The sequence below is a fragment of the Ranitomeya variabilis genome, chromosome 1 (assembly GCF_051348905.1).
Source record: "Ranitomeya variabilis isolate aRanVar5 chromosome 1, aRanVar5.hap1, whole genome shotgun sequence".
NCBI lineage: Eukaryota > Metazoa > Chordata > Amphibia > Anura > Dendrobatidae > Ranitomeya > Ranitomeya variabilis.
The window spans coordinates 112,688,625-112,713,100 of NC_135232.1; the positions used below are offsets into that span (position 1 = coordinate 112,688,625).

Below are 24,476 nucleotides of genomic sequence, written 5' to 3' on the forward strand. Positions count from 1 at the left end.
CCCATCACTCTAGAGCAGTGTTTCCCAAACTCCAGTCCTCCTGGACCCCAAGAGGTCATGTTTTCAGGATTTCGTTAGTGTTGCACAGGTGATGGAAGTATCAGGAGTTCTCCCACTTGTGCAGCACTATGGAAATCCTGAAAACAAGACCTGTTGGGAGCCGTGAGGACTGGAGTTTGGGAAATACTGCTCTAGAGCATAGACCTCCATATGCCAGCATCCATTGCTCCACTATAGCCTCAAAGTTTCCATCTGGAGGCCACGTGGGCATCGCACAAGATAAATGCACTGGTGTAACAAGCTCAACATCTACTGTGTGCGGTAGCCTCGTGCCTCTCTCCCTACGGCAGATTAGGGGAAAGGAGGAACAGGTAGCTCTCTAAGGAGACCTACAGCATTCAGCAGAATAGTTCAGGTCTCTAATATGTATGGCCAGCCCAAGCAGTCCAGCAATAATCACCATAAGACTACATAAAAGATAAGGATACATCATTAAACATTACCGTTTGTAGGGGAGCTGGAGGAAATAATTATTGGAAAGTTTTTAGCACAAACCTCTTTGAAAAGTACGGTAGTCTGAAAATCTCTTCTTGAGTGTTTTGTGTATCTATTCAGTGACTTAATAGCGTCCATGATGGTTTATCAGCGCAGTCACTAAACAGCTGTTATACACTGATTATTCAGCCAAATGCACGGTCTCCAGACTCAACAAGAATACGCGTATTGTTCCCCAGTTCCTTTTGATGCTATCAGTAAAAGTGCATTTAAAAAGGTCATTGAGAATTGGTAAGCAAACTAAAAACCCTTTGTCATAGTGCCAGCGCGGACGTCACCATCACCGCAGATTTCTGCCGTATTCACAAAAGCTGACCCTCCCCGGCAGTCCTGACTCTGAGACTCTAGTGAGTGCACACTCATAGAAGGCGTAAACTGCAGCTAAACTTACAAGGACGATTGAAAGTCTATGGAGCGGCAAGGAAGATAAAGCTAGAATGACAGAGGCAAACCAAGGCGTGCTGGTGAATCAACAGTGTCCTAAAGACACTAGCCACCATGGAGATCCGGGTGCAGAGACCCCATTACTGAACACTGCTCTTTGAGGATAGAATTTTTATACTGGCTGTTTTTATCAGCTCAGTGTTCAGTGTGAGAAGGGAGTAGCGCTCCTCCAGTTTATCAGTCCGAGGGTCTTCTTGCCCCTACTTCTACACTTTAGCAGGTTAGCAAATTTATCAATATCATTCAAATGCATAGAATAGATTTTCAGTCACAAAAATCTGACATGTCTGAACATAAAAAACAAAAGAGTTTGCAAAATTTCAATTTTATTTTTTTTTAGAATTATTTCTTTTTTCCTGTGAGTAGCTTCCTGAGAAAACTATGGTGGTATGGAGACAGGCATTGATTTACGTCCAACTATTGTTTCCATGATCCTATGTTTTTTTATGGGCATTTTGCCATTTATTATTTATGTAACTGGATTAGAGGGTCCCACAGATATGGGGATAGCTGTCAATTCTGGGCATACTCTGACTCTACATTACATACTCCTTGCACGTGAAGGCACGGTCCGCACTACCATGTTATGTTCAGCACATTTAGTGGCTCCATTTCCAGACGCTTTTAACATCCTATACATTACTTTTGTATATAAAGTCACATTCCATGTCTGGAATACATGAAAACATTACAGTGAGATGGTGCAGTCCTGCTCCGGGCGACGTAGCGAGGGGTAAACTACAGCGCCCATAGCACCAAGTACACGCAGCACAGAACTTACAACCTACATACAAAGCCATATACAGTATAAAGGATATCTGTTCCCGGCTGTGCTTTGTCCTAAAGTAAAGTAGCCAACCCATTCCAGTTGTGTGTCCATTACTTTTTTTCCCCCAACATAGGCTGGGGTTGTACATAAAACGAGTCTCACATGTAGACGGCATCCGAGTTATCTATGCCGACAAGCCGCTTCCTATATTCTGCAGTGACTTTCCGCTGCATCTAATTAGATTAATTGCTAATGAGTTATCTACTGTTATATAGAAACCAGCTTCCTCCTAATGGACAGAGAAAGCCATCACTCATGAATATCGAGGACTCCTCAAGGAGCGGACATTATTATGGGACCTCAGCTCAGATAGGGCTATCAGGGTCTCTTACTATATATGCGAACACTGCAACAGATTCCCTTTAATGGGCGGCTTGCTATGCCCACTGGGGGAAGTGCTGGTAGTGACAATGGGGATCGGGCTTAGATTTGTCCAGGGTAATAGTATCTGCATCTACACAATACAGAACGCAGATTTTGCTAGTACTTACACTATGGTCTTTCTATATCATATGACCCATCTTGCGGATAGGCCATCAATACAAGAGTAGTGGCCAGCCCCTTTACTAATATAGTGGCCAGCCCCTTTACTAATGTAGTTGTTATAGGAAAGGTGCTTCACTCAGGCTTCTCAGATCTGACACATTGGGGCGATAATTCATGCAATACAACACTAGTGTAACATGTCGTATTTCCTGCTAAATGTCATCGTTTTCAATGATTTACATTAGTGATTACAGTGACCTGAAATATCATGCTCAGCCGCAAAATATTCTAAATAGTAATGCAATAATTTAATGTATTAGCATCGCCCCAGGGGAGCTGGGTGTTCCCTCCGACTGTTACTGTAAACCTGTTAAGCCACTGAGGCATTTTTTTTTTTATTAGTGCACTAATTATTGGCTTTTTATTTGACGTTTAACACATTTGCACAGCATAAGGCAGAGTATGAGCTTGTCAGTACTGGTGATGCACATCATGTATGGCTACTTAGACACGGCATGTAAGGAACACTGCAGACAAATGCTGAAGGCAGGGAAGCAGACGCTCCCTTCCACACCCTGTGTCAGATCCTCAGCTCAGAGCTAGACAACTAACAAAACAAACAAAAAACGACTGCAAAATACAGGATAAAGGATGTGCTCCAGTTACTCTAACTGTGTCCCCTTATTGTTATTATGGATTACTTATATAGCGCTATCTTATTCCACAGCGCTTTACATGCATGTCATGTAAAATAACGCTATTAACCTGCAGATGTGGGGTTAATCGGCAGGTTATCAGTGTCCCGACACCGTGCATCCACCGCACTGACAGCCCCGCTACTAGGAGGAACTGAATATTATTCCCCCTGGCTGGCTTGCTCTTTCAGTCAGAGATGGTGCCGACACAGTGTCAGAAACCGTTCATAGAGTGCAGCCGGTAACCGTGCCCGTGGCACTGACTGACCACTCGCTCATTATTAAGGGATGTGTCACTTGTCACAGTGTTTGCAGTTTACAAACTGTGAAGGATTAATCACTAACAGATTAATAATGACGGACTACATTAGTCCAGCAATGCTCCCTTCCCCTGGGATAAGCAGCTCACTGTCTATAGACTTTCTACATATAGAGCTTGGTGTGGGCGGGGTTAGCTTTCTCAGCTCTGCTTCATCCTAAATCCAAAAGCTCTGATTGTGTCAGAATGGCTGCAGCCAGTAATCTAAGTGATACATTGTTGGATTCAGGGTCTCTTTGCCTACATCAGCCTGCTCTCCGATGAGGTAGTAAAAACCTGCTGACTGATCCCCTTTAAATCCAAGTGGTTGTTATTGGATAGTTTTCACTGGGGGCGAGTACTTCTTCTCCCTGTATGAGCTACTATATGATAACACCCACTTGTGTTTACAAGCACTTTACAATTTTAACCAATTGTTGATGTTGATACAACTCCTTTACATCTTATTCCCCTCTCTATTTCTTCAGAAATCATTTTTTTTTAATCTTTTTCTTACTAGTGGTTTAGCAATCTAATGATTCTGCCCTTACTGTAAAATATAATCAGCTCTCCATGCAAAGGCGTTTAAAGAGCCTGTGCTAGATCTGTGTTATCATACAGGAGCCAATCAGAAGCAAGCTGCAGAGAGAGGAGCTCAGCAGCTGTAACCAATGATGAGCCAGGAGGTGTTTCTCAGACACTGCACACTCTGTAGCTTTTGTCACAGATTATAACTGTGCAAATGTAGCAGAACTAGAAAACAACTCAGCCAAGTTAAAAAAAATCTGAAGAAATAGCAGGCTATCATTACTTGTAGATTTCCACCTACATATTTTTTCTAAGCATTCAACTGGATTATCGTTTTCAAAGAAGATTTTGGATTAGATGACCGAGGTTCAGGCGTTTCACTCCGGCTTGTGCAGTGGCTCGAATTCTAAACACATTGTTTTCTACTCCTTTTGTGACATGGCGTCCGATTTCAATTCCAGGCAATTCTGCGCTGAAAAAGTAAAATAGTGTTCTTTCCCTTCCGAGCTCTCCCGTGCGCCCAAACAGGGGTTTACCCCAACATATGGGGTATCAACGTACTCTGGACACATTGGACAACAACTTTTGGGGTACAATTTCTCCTGTTACCCTTGGGAAAATACAAAACTGGGGGCTAAAATATAATTTTTGTGGAAAAAAATATTTTTTATTTTCACGGCTCCGCGTTATTAACTGTAGTGTAACATTTGGGGGTTTAAAGTTCTCAAAACACATCTAGATATGTTCCTTGAGGAGTCTAGTTTCCAATATGGGGTCACTTGTGGGGGGTTTCTACTGTTTAGGTACATCAGGGGCTCTGCAAATGCAACATGACGCCTGCAGACCAATCCATCTAAGTCCGCATTCTAAACGGCGCTCCTTCCCTTCCGAGGCCATGCGGCCAAACGGTGTTTCCCCCCCCCCCCACATATGGGGTATTAGCGTACTCAGTACAAATTGGACAACCACTTTTGGAGTCCAATTTCTCCTTTTACCCTTGGGAAAATACAAAACTGGGGGCTAAAAAACTATTTTAGTGGAAAAAAAGATTCATTATTTTCATGGCTCTGCATTAATAACTGTAGTGAAACATTTGGGGGTTTAAAGTTCTCACAGTACATCTAGATAAGTTCCTTGGGGGTCTAGTTACCAATATGGGGTCACTTGTGGGGATTTCTACTGTTTAGGTACATCAGGGGCTCTGCAAATGCAATGTGACGCCTGCAGACCAATCCATCTAAGTCTGCAATTTTTTATTTTCCCAAGGGTAACAGAAGAAATTAGACCCCAAAAGTTGTTGTCCAATTTGTCCTGAGTACGCTGATACCCCATATATGGGGGTAAACCACTGTTTGGGCGCATGGCAGAGTTTGGAAGGGAAGGAGCGCCTTTTGACTTTTCAATGCAAAATTGACTGGAATTGAGATGGGACGCCATGTCTCATTTGGAGAGCCACTGATGTGCCTAAACATTGAAACCCCCCACAAGTGACACCATTTTGAAAAGTAGAGCCCCTAAGGAACTTATCTAGATGTGTGGTGAGCACTTTAACCCACCAAGTGCTTCACAGAAGTTTATAATGTAGAGCCGTAAAAATAAAAAATCATATTTTTTTCACAAATATGATCTTTTCGCCCCCAATTTTTTATTTTCCCAAGGGTACCAGAAGAAATTGGACCCCAAAAGTGGTTGTAAAATTTGTCCTGAGTACGCTGGTACCCCATATTTGGGGGTAAACCACTGTTTGGGTGCATGGCAGAGCTCGGAAGGGAAGGAGCGCAGTTTGACTTTTCAATGCAAAATTGACTGGAATTGAGATAGGACACCATGTCGCATCTGGAAAGCCCCTGATGTGCCTAAACAGTGGAAACCCCCCAATTCTAACTGAAGCCCTAACCCAAACAAACCCACAAACCCTAATCCCAACCATAACCCTAACCACTCCCCTAACCCCAACCGTAAATGTAATCCAAACCTTAACTTTAGCCCCAACCCTAACTTTAGCCCCAACCCTAACCGGAAAATGGAAATAAATACATTTTTTAAAATTGTATTATTTTTCCCTAACTAAGGGGGTGATGAAGGGGAATTTGATTTACTTTTTTAGCGGATTTTTATGATTGGCAGCCGTCACACACTAAAAGATGCTTTTTATTGCAAAAAATAGCAATCTCCACATTTTGAGAGCTATAATTTTTCCATATTTTGGTCCACAGAGTCATGTGAGGTCTTGTTTTTTGCTTAACGAGTTGACGTTTTTATTGGTACTATTTTCGAGCATGTGACATTTTTTGATCGCTTTTTATTCCGATTTTTGTGAGGTAGAATGAACAAAAACCAGCTTTATTTTTTTTTTTTTTATGGTGTTCACTGAAGGGGTTAACTAGTGGGACGGTTTTATAGGTCGGGTCGTTACGGACGTGGCGATACTAAATGTGTACATTTATTGTTTTTTTATTATTTAGATAAAGAAATGTATTTATTGGAACAATATTTTTTTTTCTTTATTTAGGATTTTTTTTTTTTTTAACACATGTAAATTTTTATTTTTTTTAAACTTTTTTACATTGCCCCAGGGGGGACATCACAGTAAAGTGACAGATCGCTGATCTGACACTTTGCAGTGCACTGTGTCAGATCAGCGATCTGACAGGCACTGCAGGCAATCTGACAGGCACTGCAGGGAGGCTTCCCGGCGCTTGCTCTGAGCAGGCGCTTGAAAGCCACCTCCCTGCAGGACCCGGAAGGCCCCCCCTTGGCCATTTTGGATCCGGGCCTGTAGGGAGGAGGAGGTAAGAGACCCTCGGAGCAACGCGATCACATCGCGTTGCTCCGAGGGTCTCAGGGAAGCACGCAGGGAGCCCCCTCCCTGCGAAATGCTTCCCTGTGCTGCCAGAACGCTGCAATCATCTTTGATCGCAGTGTGCCGGAGGTTAATGTGCCAGGAGCGGTCCATGACCGCTCCTCGAACATAGTGCTGGATGTCAGCTGCGATAGTCAGCTGACACCCGCCCCCGATCGGCCGCGCTCCCCCTGTAAGCGCGGCTGATCGGTGATGAAGTACTATCCCGTCGGTGGTCATACGGGCCCATACCACCTCGACGGGATAGTACATCAGATGTCAGAAAGGGGTTAAGCAAGAGGCCGTACTAACCAAACAACACCATGAAGACCAAGGAGATCTCCAAAGAAAGTCAGGGACAAAGTTGTTGATAAGTACAAGTCAAGGTTGGGTTATAAAAAAAAATATATATATCCCAACCTATGATGATCCTCTGGAGCACCATCAAATGGAAACATGCTACCACAAACAAATCTGCCAAGAGAGGGCCATGCCCACCAGGATGGGGATGATGTGACCATATATACCAACATAAGGCATATTCAGTACAGAATTGACCACATTTTTTGCTTTAATTTTTTTTTCTAATATCCTCCTCTAAAACCGAGGTGCGTCTTATGGTCCAAAAAATACGGTGATAAAGAAAAAAACTAACCCCTTTCTGACATCAGGCGTATATTTACGCTGATGTCAGACTCCGGCGCTGAGCCCACATCTTTCCCGGAACATGTCAGCTGTTTTGAACAGCTGACATGTGCCCAGAAACATCCGCGGGTGGAATCGCTATCTACCTGGGGCTATTAACCCATTTTTTTGTTTTTAAACAAAGTTTGGAATTTATTTCACCACTTACAGTAGATAAAAAAGAACCTAGACATGTTTGGTGTCTATGAACTCGTAATGACCTGGAGAATCATAATGGCAGGTCAGTTTTGCAATTTCATTGCACTTGGAATTTTTTTCCTGTTTTCTAGTATACGACATGGTAAAACCAATGGTGCCGTTCAAAAGTACAACTCATCCCGCAAAAAGCAAGCCCTCACACGGCCATATTGACGGAAAAATAAAAGTTATGGCTCTAGGAAGAAGGGGAGTGAAAAACAAAAATGCAAAAACGAAAATACCTCCGGGGGTTAAGGCCATAATTGCTCAAAGAGCCTTAAAATTGTACGTATCCTCCATGGTAAAGCATGACCTTCCCCCTATATCAGACGACGAGGAGGATCCGTACTCATACTCTCCTTCAGAATTATCTGACTCGGAAGAAACTTCTCTAGGTCTCTTCTTCCATTTCCTCATTGGGACTTTAGGGAACCTTCAACTTCCCCGATGACAGACTTAATATTCAGGGCGACAGGGTTTTCTCACAAATGTTTTACAATATACAGGATGAACTGAGTTTTTTCTGCCATTCACTTGATAACAGGGTTCTACACAGAACACATTCTCTATTATTTATTTTAATGCTGGCTTTTTCAGGCCTTTCCTAGTGACAAAATAAAAAGGAGCCCTTATTGTATGTACGATTGATCGTCTCTGGACGCTGAGGAGTCCAGAGTCACTCTGCTCCTTTGGCTGGGTCTGCTGCCGCTCCTGCCACTTAAAGGACTGCTCCTCCTGTGTCCACACTGCTGAGGCCTTTGCTGATCTTCCATAGTTATGAAGAAAAAGAGCCAGAGCACAAGCGATCTACCTGTGGTCAGACCTAATTTTGAATGAGGGACCACTATGGCGTCTCATTCCTATACATACCTCCTCCGGCCCCACCAGAAGCGTTACTGTAAACTTAGTGGCACATCACTGGAATCAGGGTTTCTGTTCCTACATCAAGCTGCTGTCAGGTTACATAGCAAACACCTGATGACAGAATACCTTTAAAGAAGTCAGAGCTGAAGTCAAAGTTGAATGTGGAAAAATACTAATTTAAAAAAAAATAAATAAATTAAAAAACTAATTTTCTCCTGTAATGCCCAAAATATATGGTCAATAATGGTTGTTTTTCCAATAGGGAGAAAGGAGAACACTGTAAGACTTGTTCTTCTGGCAGTGACTTTTTCATGAGAAAAAAAAAGTTAGGGTTTGGATTCAGTAGGTTCATAAGACCTTAAAGGGGTTGTCCACAACGAAGACAACCCCTTCTTATTCTTCATGTTTGGCCCTATTAAAATAAAAATACCCATACTCCCCTCCCGTGCCAGCACCATTCCAGCGACGTCGGCACTCGCGTTCCAAGAACTTGGATGTTGTTGTTCTGACATGTGAGCCCTGAGCCCAATCAGTGCTGGTGTCAGTCACTGTCCCCATCTTTGGACAAATCGAACATTAAGAGGAAATCAGAGAGCAGCCCTAGGCTTTCTGTTGATTTTCAATATGTTTGAAGCCAGCACCGAAAAAGAGCAGGGCTCTGCGAGACCCGGGAACATGAGTGCCGACACCACTGGAATGGCGCTGGCAAAAGAGGGGAGGATCATATTCCTTCACAACAGCTACGCCGATGCCTCTACCAGTCATTGCACTGGTTGCCCATCCGCCACAGAGTTCAATAAAAAACTTATCACTCTCACCCACAAAGTTCCTCATGCTTCAGCACCGCCCTACATCTCCTCCCTCATCTCAGTCTACCACCTTACCCTCCGTTCTGCTAAGGATCCTCAATAATTCATACCTCCAACTCCTGTCTCCAAGACTTATCGTGTGCTGCACCAATTCTTTAGAATGCACTACCCAGGACAATTCGATTAATTCCCAATACCCACAGTTTTTAAGAGTGGCCTAAAAACGCATTTGCTTCAACTGGCCTATCGTCTCACCTCACTTATCTTACTATCCCCATTTTACTGATAGAATTTTTTTTTTCAAAATCATAACCCTCGTAGTATCTTTTAACACACCCTCTATGCACTTAACTATGTGTCAGTAATCATTAATATGACCATTGCTAACACAGGCATGTGCAGCCGAGAACAGTGATTTCTAAGCAAGCTTTTTGCTCATTTGTTAATTGGCAGCCTCTTTGGACAGGTCGATTATCAGGAAATGAGCGTTCCTTATCATTTCTGATAATCAGGCAATGTAAATCACCCTTAGTCAAGGCACTTTACTGCAAAGAAAGTGCAGCATGTAAGTAACTATCTAAGGCTACTTTCACACTAGCGTCGTGCACTGCACGTCGCAATGCGACGTGCTGACGCAACGATGCTAGCGTTGAAAGCGCCGCACAACGGGGGCAGCGGATACTGTTTTCTCAACACATCCGCTGCCCCATTGTGAGGTGCGGGGAGGTGGGGGCGGAGTTCCGGCCGCGCATGCGCGGTCGGAAATGGCGGATACGACGCAGCAAAAATTGTTACATGTAACGTTTTTTGCTGCCGACGGTCCGCCACAACACGACGCAACCGTCGCATGACGGTTGCGACGTGTGTCAATGCGTCGCAATGCGTCGCTAATGTTAGTCTATGGAGAAAAAACGCATCCTGCAAGCACTTTTGCAGGATGTGTTTTTTCTACAAAACGACACATAGCGACGTGCAGTGCACGACGCTAGTGTGAAAGTAGCCTAACAGTACACATACAGAAGAAAAGCGTATAATACGTCAATGGCACTTGTCTGTCGGGCAATGAAAAATTACTGTTATCGCTAGAAATTAACAAGAATAATCTATGAGCCCCTGGTGTTGTGGACACCGACTGTGTAACTGCCGTCTGTGCGTAAACATGCCAACAACAGAGATAAAGCCGTCAAGTAAGATAGAAATCTAACAGAAGTATCTCAGGCTCATACCATCAGGATAACCACAAACATTAATGCACATTTCAGAATTTTTCATCCATCATTATGTTTCCATGAGATAACACGATGACAAAACTAAATCTCTCCCTAGAGGACAGACAACCTAAGAAAACCTTAGTAAGTAATAACACATAATAATAACACAGTAACTAACACATCGGTCCAGATCAAACCCTCAGAAGACAAGATGGTGGGAAGTGACAGGATGCGACTTTTCCACTTAAATTAATAATGCAGCCTGCAGTGCTACAGCACATTATTTTGCCCCCTATAATTTTGGTCACTGTAAACCCAACAGACCTCGAAGAATCAGTCGAGCCCTGTTGTACATACTGTGCATGTTCAGTTATGGGCAGAATTTTAAAGTTCCTGGTTTCGAAAGGATTCCAGAAATGTGAAAATAATAGCACAGATATGAACGAAGAAAAAAACACCACGATCTCACATCCTATTGAAACGTCTGCTTGGTTTTCCTTGTCAAAGCGATCCGTTCACAGATCCATAGTGTGATGCAGTGACCCCTGTTACAGCCAGGGGGCGTTGTAGATGCTCCTCGGGATGCGCATGGAGGCGTATCTGTAATGGTGATAATGAAACGGTGACCGTCAGGATTGTAAATGGCCGGTGTGCGTCGTAGAGGGAGTCTGCGCTTTAAGCCTGAAGTAAGGTTGTTCTGGGACCTGTAGTCCCACAAGTATTTGTGTTTGTATAGTTAAAAGGGAGGCTTGCAGGGTTAGCTTGAGAGGTGGGCGGGTCTGGCTAACCACACACACATCCCACATATGGGAGTGATTACAGGTATATAATGTGACCATGGTGTGGTCACATGGGCTCTGTAGTAGAGAGTGTATGGACCTGAATGGTCTGTGTGTAAGATCCTGGAAGGTCTATGTGTTGGGAGATCCTGGGAGTAGGATCGGATCCCTGAAGAGCACATGGTGAGGCCTTGGATCTGAAAGCCTGTGTTGGAAGATCCTGGGAGTAGGACTTCCTGAATAGCGAATGGAGCGGCCATGTATGCAGAGTCTGGAACGGCACTGCATTGGGGGAGCTACAGCCCGTCTGAGGATCTGGACTGTCAGGTGGCCTGGTGAGCAAGGCATTGTCAGGGATGGTGATCCCAGATCGGCAGCTTCCCTGGGAGAGAGAGAACTGACAAGGAGTCAGCGGGTGGAGCAGCAGCTCCCGTAAGGTACCTCCACAGACTGTTGGTGCTTATTGTGTTCCATGAACTAATGAATTGTGCGGCATGAGGTCACCCATGGCAACTGGACGAAGTAAGGTCCAGCATGTTTAGTGTCTGAGTTAAAGCCATTCACTATGAAGTGCTGTGGAGTATGTGTTAAGCCTGTGATATATAACATGGCCTCAAGTGGTTTATGACTGCATAATAAACCAAATAGACTGTTTTGATGTGAAAAACCCGTGCTTATCTGCGTTTATCCCGTTGCCAAGCGAGTGTCCCCCAATACATTCAGGAAGCGCTATCTTACAATACGTTTTCAAAAGGAACTTTAATTAGGATCGGAATTCATTTTTTTCCAACAGAAGAAACAGACTCATTTTTCAATACTGTTGAACAACAACGGCGAGAAGGGTATTTCATGTCACAAATTAGCGTTTCCGTGCGGTCGCCACACACGTCAAATCGCCGTATGCGGACGCATCTGCATACAACGCATGTCCCTGCGTCCCCAATGTTAAAGATAGGTACGCAGGGAAACGCAGGGCGCATACAGAAGTAGGCGGAGCCTGGGCGGAGCTTCAGGGAGGGAGTTCGCTGCTATCTGCAGCCCTCCTGAACGTAAATGTGAACCCGGCCTTAGAGAATGCCGATCTCTCCAAAGCAAGGCTTCCCTAACTCCTTAGAGATAAGGGCTCATGTGGCCTAGCCCAAGATGCTGTGTACTTGTTTATCCTCACCGGATCGGCTACTGTCAAGCCGAACAACACGTCCCAGAGTCACCAACAACAGATCCAGAGTCGCACCGCCCTATCCAGACTTTCTCTAAGAATCCACAGTTTCACTTCCACCCGAACTCTCCTTTGACTCCTCCCAACCGCCAAAATCTCCCCACATTCCAACTCTGGCCTTTCGCCGCTGCCCTCTACTGGCCAGATAATATATTACATCACAAATCTGCAAAAAATGGCAGCAGGTGCTCTGAACTGAGTCAAAATGTGACATAATAGCTGTAACAGCAGGTAGTTTTATTTATCAAAGGTTTGGGTTGTGGTGCAATAATCAGTGTCTGCAGACAACAGTGAAGCATTGTGGAAGTTCACTGCAAGTTTGGGGCTGCATTTCAGCAAAATGGAGTTGGCGGTTTGGTAAAGATTAATGGTGTGTTCTGTTCAATGCTGAAAAATACAGGCAGACACTTAGTCTATGTGCACACGTTGCGGATTCTCTGCGGATCCACAGCGTTTTTTGCGGTGCAGAAACGCTGCAGATCCACAATTGATTTACAGTACAATGTAAATCAATGAGAAAGAAAAAAAAAATGTGCATACGTTGTGGAAAATCCGCAGCGGTTTAAAAGTAGCATGTCACTTCTTTTTTGCGGATCTGCAGCGTTTTTGTACCCATTCCATTATAGAAATCCGCAGGGGTAAAAAACGCAGTAAATCCGCAAAAAAGACGCAGCAAAAACGCACAAAAAACGCTACAAATCCGCAGGTGCGTTTTCTGCCAAGAGAGGCAAAATCCGCACCAAAAATTCCTAAGGCTAATCCGCAACGTGTGCACATAGCCTCAAACATCAGAAAATATAACAGAAAAATGTCTGATTGGCTCCAAATTTATTCTGACCCCAAACATACAGCGAATGTCATTAACAACTATCCTCAGCATTTAAAAAAAATCCTGGAAGTGAGGCTATAGCCCAACAGAGCCCTGATTTTAATATCTTATCATCATCAAGTCTTTCTGAGATTTACATGAAGTGACAGAAGGATTTACACAAGCCTACATCCTCAGAAGATCTGTGGTTAGTTCTCCAAGATGTTTGGGGAAACCTCCCTGCTGAGTTCCTTAAAAAACGTAATCTACTTTTCGGCTATGTGCACACGATGTAGATTTACTGCGGATCCGCAGCGTTTTTTTCCGCACAGAAACGCTGCAGATCCGCAAAGTGATTTAAAGTACAATGTAAATCAATAGGAAAAAAAAAATGCTGTGCTAATGGTGCGGAAAATTCCGCATGGAAAACGAAGCGGATTGAAAGAAGGAGCATGTCACTTCTTTTGTACGGATCTGCAGCATTTCTGCACCCTTCCATTATAGAAATCCACAGGGGTAAAAAAAAAGCATGAAATCTGCACAAAATCCGCAGCAAATCAGCAAGAAAAAGGCATCAAATCTGCACCTGCGTTTTCTGCCAGATGCAGATTTTGTGCAGAAAATTCTGCACCCAAATCTGCAACGTGTGCACATAGCCTTAAATGCATTCTTACTTTGCAGCGTTTTCTAGACACCTGCCTAAAACTTTTGCACAGTGCTGTATATCAGCCTGACAGATGCTACAATGATACTTCAGGCATGCGTTGAACAATTGTGGCCCCCATGGATAACTGACGTATACACCAAAAGCCTTCCTGTGATCTAGGCATGTGTATGGCACTTACAAGATGTGGATGGCTTAAACTGCAAACCATGATACTAAACATTGTATCAATATATAAAAATCATATGGGTGCTGTATTACCAGTAGTATAAACTCTGTTGTTGTTATTTAACTGTTCAAGTAAAGAGGATCTGATTCCAAGAAAATTCCTGGATAAGCCATATTGAAGTAAAAATCAGAAAACTAAAAAGACAACAATTGGAAAAAAAGGCGCAAATCTTTTGCTTAATTTTTTGCAAATGAGAAAGTCACCAATTGGTGCAGGCATTCCTGTCTAAAAACTGATGAATCGTGTCCATGGAGTAATAGATGACACCACTGTCATGATAAATATAGGAATGGTGAAGACCAGAAGAAAATGTCCTCTCTGAATAAGGCGTCATCCAGAGGAAGAAAAAAAAAAAAAAAAAACCAGAAAACGGTCTTTCACTATTGAGTTGGATCTGATTTTCATCTTTTTTTTTTTTTTTTATCAAAGTCTAGGGGTTAAGGGTATTTTTTTATGGTTTGCACTTGGCCCATCAGATGTAGTGAAACCTTAACCTATCGCAACTCTCTGCAGGATTCTGCGCCATTCCACTCCACGTCTCAGAGACGTCACCGCTCTGCAGAATGTCTGGGTCATGCTGAGCTCTGCGTGACCCGGGAGTGACAATTATAATGAAAGCCTATGGAGCGCAAGAACGAGGCGTCATAGACTTCCATCGTGAACGAGACGTCAGGCTCACAGACACAGACGCATAGAGTGACTCAGAGAGTCTGAAGGGCAGTGACGTCACTGGGAAGAGGAGAACGGCGCTGATCACGGAGAAGGTGGCGCTAGTACACTCCCACTAAACTACATGTGCACAGGTTTTTAAAAAAGAAAGCTTCATGGCAGGGCTTCCTAAAGAAAGTGTCGTTTCACCACAGACATTTATGACATATCCAAAGGATATCCCAGAAATGTTTCAAAGAAGTGAGTCCTGCCTGTGGGAACAGCATCTGTCTCCACACCAGGGTTCCTGCAGTCACGGGAGAGGCGGCCACAGCCACCGGAGGAGGAGAGGCCACCACAGTCACCGGAGGAGAGGCTGCCACAGCCACCGGAGGAGAGGCCGCCAGTGTCACAGCAGGAGAGGCCGCCACAGCCACCGGAGGAGCAGAGGCGGCAGCCACAGCCACCGGAGGAGAGGCGGCCGCCACAGGCACGGGAGGAGGAGAGGCTGCCAGTGTCACAGCAGGAGAGGCAGTCACAGCCACCGTAGAAGGGGCGGCCGCCACAGCCACCGGAGGAGGAGAGGCCGCCACAGCCACCGGAGGAGGAGAGGCCGCCGCCAGTCACCGGAGGAGAGGCGGCCGCCGCCAGTCACCGGAGGAGAGGCGGCCGCCGCCAGTCACCGGAGGAGAGGCGGCCGCCACAGCCACCGGAGGAGAGGCAGCCACAGCCACCGGAGGAGGAGAGGCGGCAGCCACAGCCACCGGAGGAGAGGCGGCCGCCACAGGCACGGGAGGAGGAGAGGCTGCCAGTGTCACAGCAGGAGAGGCAGTCACAGCCACCGTAGAAGGGGCGGCCGCCACAGCCACCGGAGGAGAGGCCGCCACAGCCACCGGAGGAGGAGAGGCCGCCGCCAGTCACCGGAGGAGAGGCGGCCGCCGCCAGTCACCGGAGGAGGAGAGGCAGCCACAGCCATGGGAGGAGAGGCGGCTGCCACAGTCACCGGAGGAGAGGCAGCTGCCACAGTCACCGGAGGAGAGGCAGCCACAGCCATGGGAAGAGAGGCAGCCACAGGAGAGGCGGCTGCCACAGTCACCGGAGGAGAGGCGGCTGCCACAGTGACCGGAGGAGGAGAGGCGGCTGCCAGTCATCGGAAGAGAGGCAGCCACAGCCACGGGAAGAGAGGCGGCTGCCACAGTGACCGGAGGAGGAGAGGCGGCTGCCACAGTGACCAGAGGAGGAGAGGCGGATGCAACAGTGACCGGAGAGGCGGCTGCCACAGTCACCGGAGGAGGAGAGGCAGCCACGGGAGAAGGAGAGACAGCCACGGGAGTAGAGGCAGCCACAGGAGGAGAGGCGGCTGCCACAGTCACCGGAGAGGCGGCTGCCACAGTCACTGGAGGAGAGGCAGCCACAGCCACAGGAGGAGGAGAGGCCACCAGTGTCACATCAGGAGAGGCAGCCACAGTCACAGGAGGAGAGGCGGCCACAGCCACAGCAGGAAAGGCAGCCACAGTCACAGGAGAGATGACCACAGTCACAGGAGGAGAGACAACCACAGTCACAGGGGAATGGGTGACCAGCTCTGTGCAGCTCTTTCTCCATTCACTATTTCTGGACATTCCAAATGCATTCATTATGTGTGACCGCCTCTCCTGTCCCTGCAGCCCGGACACCAGTCAGGAGGAACAGGGGCCCCATTCTGGAGCTAGACGAGGGTTTGGGGCACATCCTGAGGATGCCAGAAATGTCTGTTGTGAGACAACCCCCTTTAAGTGAATTCATTTCTTCCAGCCCCACGGTAACAATTCCGGGAAGTTTCTTTCCTGTTTCTGCAGGACAATGCCCTCATGAACAAACTGAAGGCCGGAAAAATACATTGGTAAAAAAGGCCGCATTTACCGGGAATGTCTACCATATCGAATTAGCAATGGGTGCAACATTTACTAAATCTGCAAAGAACCCGCTGGTATACAACTAGTTACACGAGCGCCCACCGAGACGTTCCTACTGAGAAAACATCTACTGAACGGTTATTATTACATGTCTCCTCATAAAGTCCTGGCCATGGAGATGTAACAGTACTGGCGTAAAGGAAAGTGGAGCTGCTCCTGAGTGGTTGCCGTGGGCGACTACTCCATTTCTCCCTTGCACCAGATCTGATACCTCTCCCACTAGAAGTTTTAGCATCTGAGAAAAAAAAAGTGGAAAAATCTATCTGGCTCCATTCTAGGGCATCTGTCAGTAGGGCTGCGCCATACCCTGATAACAATGTGCCAATGGGTGCACATCCCACGTGGGCACACTATAAGCAGTGGGCACTGAGCAGCCAGCCTTCTGACTCTGCACATCAGTTGTATTCCACACACAGCGCCCCCTTGTTTGTAGCCAGAGCCTGGTATTGCAGCTCAGCCTCAGTCACAGAGGACCGTGTAGATTAACATCTTGTCCATAGGTTCCCTTGTGCACATGGTCAATGGAGCCTCAAAGGGTCAAGCCCACCATCATGGGAAGGGACTGTTGCTCCATCCTCCCAGTAGTCCCTCACTATCCCCCACCTCGGACCCTCAGTCGCCCCCTATGGAAGAACAATTGTATAGATTTGGTATAAGTTGCCATATGTAAAACAATACAGCCCCCCCATCCCCTAAAATACCTCAGCCTGAAAGATTCTGGAGATTTCCAGTATGGAGAGAGGATGGCGCTCACCTGTCACACAGTACTGGAGAGAACCATGGCAGGACAAGAGGGCACATGAGCACCCCACAGCGGGCATGAGCACCCCACAGCGGGCATGAGCACCCCACAGCGGGCATGAGCACCCCACAGCGGGCATGAGCACCCTACGGCGGGCATGAGCACCCCACAGCGGGCATGAGCACCCCACAGCGGGCATGAGCACCCCACGGCGGGCATGAGCACCCCACGGCGGGCATGAGCACCCCACAGCGGGCATGAGCACCCCACAGCGGGCATGAGCACCCCACAGCGGGCATGAGCACCCCACGGCGGGCACGTACCGGTGTGCGGGCAGCTCCAGGCTCCGGTAATTCTCCTCAGTCCTGTAACAGGTGCCGCCGTCCCGTCCACATGCCGCGGACCTCCCGCTGCCTCCAGTCTCTGGTCTCAGTGCAGCAGCCGGAGAGCAGCTCCACCGCCGGCGGCTCCGCTGTGACTGAGGATCGGAGGGAGGTGGAGGACGAGCAGCCGCTGTGTCCCGTCCCCTCCCAGTGTGACCGCCTGTCCCTCCCCGGTGTCTGGCCTCGCAGTGCTCCCCCTAGAGGGCAGGGAGGAGGGCAGCATGTGCCAGGGACAGTCAGTGCACACGGAGCGGGAGGAGTGCGACTACCACACTGCGGCAGGATACATGATGGCACCGCCGTCTGGCTGTAATCTTTTGTAGTAAACTCGTGAGTGCCTAATGCTGCTGTAGGATCATAGGCTGCTAGCAGGTGCGTAGCAGAGGCATAGCTAGGGTTTTGGTCCAGGGGGGCGAAGCCTCTGAGTGGGCCCCTAACCAGGTAACCTTCATTACATCTCGGTGACGCGCCCTAAGGCCGGCCTCACACTAGCGAGTTTTACGGACGTATAAGCGGCGAAAATACGACCGTAAACTACGCATTGCACACGGCCCAATTAATCTCTATGGGGCTGCTCCTATCAGCCGTATATTACGCATCCGTACTATACGGTATTGTACGGGCGTAGAAAATCGCAGCATGCTGCGTTTGTCAGCGTATTGCGCAAAAAATACGCCAATGAAAGTCTATGGGGGCGCGCAAAATACGGATTCCACACGGACCATGCGTGTGACTTGCGAGAAAGACGCTACACTCTGGCAGGTGCCGGGAAATGTCCCAAGCCCTCAATCAGGAAGCTGAGACATGCTAATTAGCTGGAAAAGCCAGACCGTGAACCCGGCCGGAAGTCTGCTGCACGCCTCCACGGAGTGAGAATCAGCATGGCTACCATCACCAATGTGGACATGCTAATTATTTTGGTGCAAGAAAGGCCAGTCATTTGGGACCAGAGAGAGCCCAACTATGCCAACAGCGCCCAAAAAGAGGCAGCATGGAGGAGTATATGTGGGTCCCTATTCCCACATTATGACCAGCAGCCACGTGAGGCACAGAGACAAATAAGTACGCTCATGTTTGTAATTTTTTTTTTTTTATGTGAAACAGCAGTACCTAACTCCTTTGAAGTATTTATCCTCAAATTGATATTTATTTCATATATTAATTTATCTAACACCATTAAGTCCATGGTGCTGTACATGAGAAATGGGTTAAATACTGGGTTCTTACAGATGTCCCTTACAGTGTTCAACAGAAAAAATACATACTGGTATAGAGGGTAGCGGACTCTGTCCTTGTGGCCTTACATTCTAATATGTTGTATTTTTGAACATTAATATTAAAGATATTAAACAAATGCAGCTTCCTAGGCTACACTAAAATCTGTGTATTCAGTTACACCTTGTGTGACCGCTGTGCATAATGGCGTAATAAATTAATCTATTTTGTTGCAGTGGATGATGTGATGACAAGATGGCGGAGCATCCGCCATCAATATAGGAGGGATAGGCAGCAGCGTGACAGGAGTGGGTCAGGCGCACCTAAAAAAAAAAAAAAATACATATATTATGTTCACTTGATTTTCTTGAATCCCAGTATGGACCTCAGACCGTAAGTACAAACCTCACAACACATTTTCCACATATGTTTATAATGGTCAGACATTTATGTTTTTTTATTTTCACTCACTCACCACAGGCTGCAGTGATGTTACAGCGTGCTCGTCGTAGAAGAGAGCTCCTACAAAGTAGGAGAAATGTTGATGCTGGGGTGTTGAACTACCTTGCAAGGGTTACTGAGGATGATGGTGAGGAGGGCTTTACGAGGAGCCTGGCCCGGTACTTACGTCCCATAGAGCGTGAGGTGAGGCTTCGTGTGAGAGGGTGCATTCAGATTCTTATTGATGCATGCACCCCCCCAAATGACCCATATGAGCTTATGGAGTCTATTGAGAGTTGGCAGATGTCATCACGTAATCTCCTGCGGCTGCAAAGATGTCAACAGGTGCATGCTCAACAGGGATTTGAAGCACCCCCTCCATGTGAGCCTACACCTCAACCCCTACCCACACCAAACCCACCATGGCAACCTCAGTACCATATGCCAGACTACCATCAACCTTCCCAATATGGCCACTTGTCCAGACCTAGTGCTGGAGGCGGGTCCCAACCTGGGTTTGCACGACACAGCCATATTGGGGTTGGATATGATTCCAGGCCATATTTTACACAACCTGAGGGATTTGGTCAGATTCCTTATGGCCATTACACAACTGGCCCACATGAGTCAAGGCCGAATTTTCCTCCGGCCCACACATCATCCACACAGGGTGAAGGACAATTGGGCCAACAAAGGCCACCTGACCAGGACCCAGACCTACCCCCATCTCCACCACCTACTTACCAAAATCTGTTATTTGTTTCAGTTTTTTTTGTGTTTGGTGAACAAAACCATGTGTTCTTTATGTTAGTGCTGTCATAGCACTTTGTTATGATGTTCAAGTTCTCACAAAAAAATATGCAAACTTGAATTGGCAGGAGAAAAAAAAAAGGTTGCCTAAAAAAAAAGGCTTTGGCGGTAATTAAAATATATCGTTTAAAGCCTAATTCGGTTTGTGGTCCAATCATTCTTACATCACACACACATGCTATGTTCAAAACCATATGTGAATTAAGTAAATACAACACACAGAGTTTAGATTCAAATTGTTTTTTGGTTTGGTAAACTTAGAATATATTTTCAAAGTAAAATAATCATACATGCACAACTGCATAATCTTGCCAGGGAGTGGCACCATGAGGAAATACAAAATAATTTGTGAATACATCCCTAACTTTAAGACCAGAAAGGCGATGGCGCGGAGGAGGGCCATGTGGTGTAGGCCTTATCACATTGTTCAACAGGTGTTCACAATATCAGCTGTGGAACAATCATGTATGCAGGTAAAATTGTGCAAAATAACACAGGCTTTTATGACTTCATTGACTGTAGCCTCACTGAGCTGAATGGCAGACTGGAGAACACGCCATTTTGCCACCAGAATCCCAAAGGCACACTCCACCAGTCTCCGCGCCCTGGAAAGCTGCAAATTAAACACCCTCCGCCGGTGGTCTAGGTTGCACCGGGGATAAGGCCTCATGATGTGCCTCGTCAGTTGGAACGCCTCATCTCCAACAAGAACAAAAGGCACTGCTTCCCCATTGGAACCTGGGAGTTGTGGTGGTGGGAGGTCTAACTGGTTGTCACGTAGCCACCGACCTATAATGGACGAATTTAAGACCCTAGAGTCTCCAGTTTGCCCATAGGCCCCAATGTCTCCAATTATAAACCTGTAGTTACTGTCAACTACAGCTAACAGAACTACAGAGAAAAACTGCTTATAATTGTAGAATTGGGAGCCAGAGTTCGGCGGCTTACGCACCCTGATATGTTTCCCATCCACAGCTCCAATGCAGTTACGGAAGTCACAAGTGGCCTTGAAGCCACTGGCTATTTTGAGCCAATCCTCCTGTTTTGGCTCAGGCATAGCAAGTTCCTGAAGTTTAGCCCATATTTGACTACAGGTTGACCGCATAATGCCCGAAATTGTTGAGCGCCCAATCAGAAACTCCAGGTGTAGTCCCGCATACGACAAGCCAGTGGACAGGAAGCTGAAAGGGAACCCAAAATTATATTAGGTATGTAACAAGAGATAAAAAATAACATTAAGAAGCAGAAGTAGATAGGATATTTTTACAAACATGACTAACACTGTAAAATTGAACATTTACATAGGGTACTTTACTATAACATTAAACACAGTTTGTTTGATCTGCTTGTACCCTAATGTACACATATACTTTCAAAAACATGCTAGAACACAACACATTAAAAAAAAAAAACATACAGTATGTGACAATGTTTAATACATACCGTAAGGTAAGGAGAAGACGACACTCTGCGGGTATGGCTTTGAGCATCCTTGTGTCCTGATAGGTGATACCTGGATGTAAGATCTCCAACAAGATATCAAAGGTACTGATGGTCATGCGACAGTACAGATAGAACTTGTCAGGATGTGACCTCAAAGCTGTATAGAGCCTCTCAAAATGTCCTTTACTGAGGCGTTGGGTCAATAGAGGATGCACCCACAATCTTCGTCTCCTCCTTCGCGGATCAACAATCGCAGGATATGGCTGCCCAAAGCGACGTGACAACAGCCAATGAAACAACACCCGCTGAGTTGTGCTTAAAGACAGATGGTCAGACATGTTTTTAAGGTAATACCAACACACCCAAAAGAAGCACATCAACTAAATGGCCAGATGGGAGGGTGCCACCTGTTGTAGAGGGCTTAAATAGGGTTGTTGATGATGATTTAAATTATTAGCAGGCCTGAAAACCGTTAAATGTCCATTTTGTGATGTTGCGTGAAAAATACGCATTACGGATCACATATGGATCGCACACGCAACACTACATGCGCAAAATACGCGACCACACCTTGGCAACGGATTACCTACGAACACTATTTCTGGGACTTTTCTGCGTATTACGGCCATAAAAAACGGACCGTATTGTCTTACGCCTAGTGTGACTCCGGCCTAATAGTGGAGAACCTCAGCAGATGACCGCGCTATTACTGAAGATAATCTCTATATAAAGACCAATAATGATATTACCGCCATATGGTCAGTGGTAGATACCAGCCCTACAGAACATATAACAGATCACAGCACAGTTACAGATAATGTCTTACCGCTGACGTTCTTTATGATGGAGTCGTCACTTTTCCCGTCTTTTCCATCTGGCCCAGACCGACATGACAACTTCTTCCAGCCACAACTCGTCTGCAGAGAATACAACAAAGACACATTTCACTTCTCATTCCAGCCCCATCACCATCTATTCCCAACCTGCACAAATTCCTCATCCTGCTGATACCAATACTGAGCCGCTGCTGTGTGTCCCTATTACTGCCCCTGATACCCCAATACTGAGCCGCTGCTGCCGTATGTGTCCCTATTACTGCACCTGATACCCCAATACTGAGCCGCTGCTGCCATATGTGTCCCTATTACTCCACCTGATATCCCAATACAGAGCCGCTGCTGCCATATGTGTCCCTATTACTGCACCTGATACCCCAATACTGAGCCGCTGCTGCCGTATGTGTCCCTATTACTATACCTGATACCCCAATACTGAGCCGCTGCTGCCGTATGTGTCCCTATTACTACACCTGATACCCCAATACTGAGCCGCTGCTGCCGTATGTGTCCCTATTACTGCACCTGATACCCAAAATACTGAGCCACTGCTGCCGTATGTGGCCCTATTGCTGCACCTGATACCCCAATACTGAGCCGCTGCTGCCTTGTGTCCCTATTACTGCCCCTGATACCTCAATACTGAGCTGCTGCTGCCGTATGTGTCCCTATTACTACACCTGATATCCCAATACTGAGCCGCTGCTGCCGTATGTGTCCTTATTACTGCACCTGATACCCCAATACTGAGCCACTGCTGCCGTATGTGTCCCTATTACTGCCCCTGATATCCCAATACTGAGCCGCTGCTGCCGTATATGTCCCTATTACTGCCCCTGATATCCCAATACTGAGCCGCTGCTGCCGTATGTGTCCCTATTACTGCCCCTAATATCCCAATACTGAGCTGCTGCTGCCGTATGTGTCCCTATGACTGCACCTGCTGTGTGGTTCTCTGTGCCCTCTAAATTCTAAGGCACCCCTCTTTAGTATAGTAATGCCGGGTGCAAGTGCCCTAGAAAACAGTGCCAACATTTTGCCCCCTAGAAAGTAATATTGCCCTGTGTGCCCCTTTGATAGTCACAGTAACCTGAGTTCCCCTATAACAAGTGCCCACTTTACATTTAATAATGTCCCGAGTCTCCCCCTGTACAGCTCTCCTTTACACAGTATGATGTTCTATTATACACAGTATACTGACCCCTTAGTAGCCTACAAACTGTTTGATGGCTCCAACACTAATCCCCACACTGTATGATACCCCTCTAGATGGCCTCCATATAGTATAATGCACCAGATAGTCCTCAATATAGTATAATGCACCAGATAGTCCTGAATATAGTATAATGCACTCCCCATAGGCAGACTCTATAGCACAAGGTAGCATCCCGCAGGCAGGCCCTGTAGTATAAAGCAGCACACCTATAGGCAGACCCTGTAGTGTAAGACAGCACCCCTATAGGCAGACCCTGTAGTATAAGGTAGCACCCCTATAGGTAGACCCTGTACTATAAGGCAGCACCCCCATAGGCAGACCCTGTACTATAAGGCAGCACCGCCATAGGCAGACCCTGTACTATAAGGCAGCACCACCATAGGCAGACCCTGTAGTATAAGGCAGACCCCCTGACAGGCAGACCCTGTAGTATTAGGCAGCCCCCCCATAGGCAGATCCTGTAGTATTAGGCAGACCCTGAAGTATAAGACAGCACCCCCCCATAGGCAGACGCTGTAGTATAAGGCAGACCCCCCACAGGCAGACCCTGTAGTATTAGGCAGACCCCCTATAGGCAGACCCTGTAGTATTAGGCAGACCCCCACATAGGCAGACCCTGTAGTATTAGGCAGACCCTGTAGTATT

At 46.5% G+C, this 24,476-nt stretch overlaps 1 protein-coding gene across 4 annotated transcripts in view; it reads right to left on the reverse strand.

Annotated features, from left to right (window-relative positions):
• The window catches only part of ARHGEF28 (Rho guanine nucleotide exchange factor 28), a 272,157-nt gene extending 254,150 nt beyond the window's left edge, over positions 1–18,007 (reverse strand). The window contains exon 1 of one of the 4 annotated variants that reach the window (XM_077287657.1): positions 17,811–18,007. The gene's annotated coding sequence lies outside the window, so the exon portion shown is untranslated. Of the gene's footprint in view, positions 1–12,390; positions 12,521–17,810 lie in introns of those variants that run through there. The other 3 variants (XM_077287675.1, XM_077287684.1, XM_077287666.1) reach the window with 3 other exon arrangements.
• Between the last annotated feature and the right edge of the window lie 6,469 nt (positions 18,008–24,476).